Source organism: Empidonax traillii, unplaced genomic scaffold (genome assembly GCF_003031625.1).
Source record: "Empidonax traillii isolate 1590-97213 ecotype Southwest subspecies unplaced genomic scaffold, ASM303162v1 scaffold116:size1738432, whole genome shotgun sequence".
Lineage (NCBI taxonomy): Eukaryota > Metazoa > Chordata > Aves > Passeriformes > Tyrannidae > Empidonax > Empidonax traillii.
The window spans coordinates 1,649,080-1,652,307 of record NW_020955309.1 but is presented as its reverse complement, the minus strand read 5'-3'; positions in this window follow the sequence as shown (position 1 = coordinate 1,652,307).

Here is a 3,228-nt window from a genome sequence, read left to right as displayed (position 1 = left end):
AGACGTCTTTTCCAACCTTAATGATTCTACGGTTCCAAATCCTAAACTCTGAAAAAATAATTGCATGCCCTGATGTTCTTTTTATCTTTCCTTTATAGTGTAACCCCAGCTGCTCTGAAGTGAAGAACAGATGTCAGTATCTCCAGAACACGCTGTCTCACACTAGGAGATTAGTATGGGAATTTGACAAACAGCAGGTGGAATCCTGGCACCAGCTGTCTGCTTCGGCCAGGACACATCTGTGAACTGTGACTTGTTTATTAAGAACTGAAGACTGGTTCCTCTGAGATTATTTATGTTAGTATCACACTTTTGCATTAAAGAAGCTTCAGTAATACTAACTTCTTTTGTTGGTCACTGTGGTGTTGCTTATATCATAATTGGAGCTGCTTTTTTCTGGTCCTTTTCTTTCTTCAAGTCTTAGGTTTGTCCATTGAAATAATTTTTTTTCAGTAGATGTTAGAGAGCCAGCACCTCTACTATGAAGTTGTTTACATTTAAAAAAACACTGTATGCCTCTCCTATGAGGAGAGGCTGAGGGAGCTGGGGTTGTTTAGTCTGGAGAAGAGAAGGCTTAGAGGTGACCTCATCACTCTCTTCAACTACCTGAAGGGAGGTTGTAGCCAGGTGGGGGTTGGGCTCTTCTCCCAGGCAACCAACAATAGGACAAGGGGACATGGGCTCAAGCTCTGCCAGGGGAGGTTTAGGTTAGATGTTAGGAAGAAATTCTTTACGGAGAGGGTAATCAAGCATTGGAACGGCCTGCCCAGAGAGGTGGTGGATTCACCATCCCTGGAGGTTTTTAAGCAGAGATTGGATGTGGCCCTTAGTGCCATGATATAGTAATTGGAGTTGGATCAGGGGTTGGACTTGATGATCTTGGAGGTCTTTTCCAACCCAATCTATTCTATGATTCTATGATTCTATGTAGCAAATTGAAATACTTCAGGATTAGTATAAGGCTGTTTTCTGACATTTCTCATTAAAGAAAACTCTTTACCTTAAGTGGTACAAGCTGTAGAAATTTGCACAAAAACAAACAGGATTTTGGAGGACCAAAGAGGCAGAAACTCATCCATGCAACTTCAGCCCCCCTGCAAACATTTCCTTGAGGTATTTTCTTGTGTCCGTTTACTGCAGGTAAATTATTCACAACACTGCTTTCTACCTAATTGAAGTCCCTGGGAAATGCTGCATGGCCTCACAGTGCATGGGAGTGTGTGCTGGTCCTGTGGGTTTGAGAGGATGTGTGGGTATGAGCAGGTATAATGGGGAACAAAACAAAGCTCCTGCCCTCAGTGAGCCAAACATTCAGGGTAAAACCACTGATGGGTATTGCTGTAGGTTTTTTCTATAAAGTTGTTACTTCAACTGAGAAAGATGAAAGCATTTCCATTGCACAATTTTTCAGCTTTAATAATATTAAGGTAATTAATATTTTGCAGAAATGAAACATGTCTAGTCTTGGGATACGATCATAAATTAAACATGTAGATACCTATTTATACAAGACTGACAAATATTTTTTGAAGGGAGAGATGCAAAAAAGCCCTTACTTACATGAAAGAGTTTTTTTCCTGGATGCCAGGAATACAAAACCAGATCTATTTAACTATAAACTACTGTGATTATCAAATAACACAAACTTTCATTTCATGAAGTTTTTGGTTATTTTAATGTAAAGTGTTGTTTACTTTATTCTGTGAAAACACAGGTTATTTGGTCAAAACTGAGCCAACTCTGCATGTCTCACTGTGTCCGGCTTTTCAAAGTGCTACTCATTGAAAAGGGAAGCTTTATGTTTACATATCTGATTTTGGAGGCTTTTTCCAAAATTTTTGTGGTCTTGCTACTACTTTCCAGCATCAAAACAACCTGTTGTGTAAACCAGAAAATGTTTACTTGCAATTCATGAAAACATGCATTCAGGTAATGATGATCAGTGGGAATTTTGTTTTAAATTTATGGGCTCAAAGGCATTGCATTCCTGAAGATGGAAGGGCAGGCAAGGTGCATGCCTTCTTGTCGCACGACAGGGACATTTGTGTTACCTCCTTAAAACCAGGTTGCCTTTGGATCCCCAGGCTTAGTGCAGTTGTTTTTAATTCCAATTTTCAACAGCAAAAGGAAGAGAAGCTTTCCTGTGCAGAGCTGCATCCCTCTGGATCAGCCTGACCTGGGTCCTGAGCACAAATGAAATGGTGAATCCCATTACAAAGTACAAAAAAAGCTCAACTAAACAAACATGGATGAAAGGGACACAATAGCCCTTCTCAGTTGTCTGAAAGAAAACACAGGTTAGGGGGACAGGTTTTGAGTTTTTCTGAGGTTTGACAGAGAAGAACTGTGTCCAAATATTTATGTTTCTTATTCATAGATATGCCCTGAAGTGTCTGTTGAAGCAGCTCACTGGACTGCTTTAAAGTCTTAGTTCACATTGTCAGTAGCCCAAGTAGCACTCTGGGATGGGGGAATGCAACTACACCAAAATGTAAACGTTCAATTCATGCAGGTACCCCCAAAATACCAGGCAGTGGAAGGACTTAGGGGAATTTGTTTCCAAAACCAAGAACACTTCATGTCTCAGTGCAAATCTGCAGCAGGCCAAGGAAACGACATGCCCCCTGTTCTTCTCAGGCTCTTTATCAACCCCTACCCTGACCCCTTGGCCTTCAAAGATGCCTACAGGAACTTCTCTTTTCTCATACCAGGGACAGCTTCTCTGGAATGCAGGAGGTGAGAATCTCTAAGACTGTCTCTGGCAAAGATGCCCCTTTTGAGGCAGGAGCTTTCTTAAGCAGAAAACCCTCATCTCCTCATAGCAATGTCTTCCCAAAGGGTCTTCTACACTTACACTGACAAAGCCCCAGAAGTGCACCATTCCACTTAGTCAGGCGGAACACAAAGAATTGCCCTGGGAAGGTGGCAGTGAAAGTCACAGGATTCCATACACCCTGTGGTTCTTGTGGTAATGACCTGAAGGAACTTGGTAGGGGACAGACATCACCTCCTTCTCTGCACCTCCCTCTCTGACCATCTGTTGTCAGCCATTACATACCTAGAAAGGTTTGTAAAAGCACTGGAACAGGCTACCCTGGTCAGTGTTGTGGTCGCCATCCCTGAAGGGATTTAAATGCATGCGTAGACATGTTGACATGGTCTTTAGGGGCATGAGTTAGTGGTGGGCTTGGCAGTGCTTGGGTTAGACTTGAACTTAAGGGTCTTTTC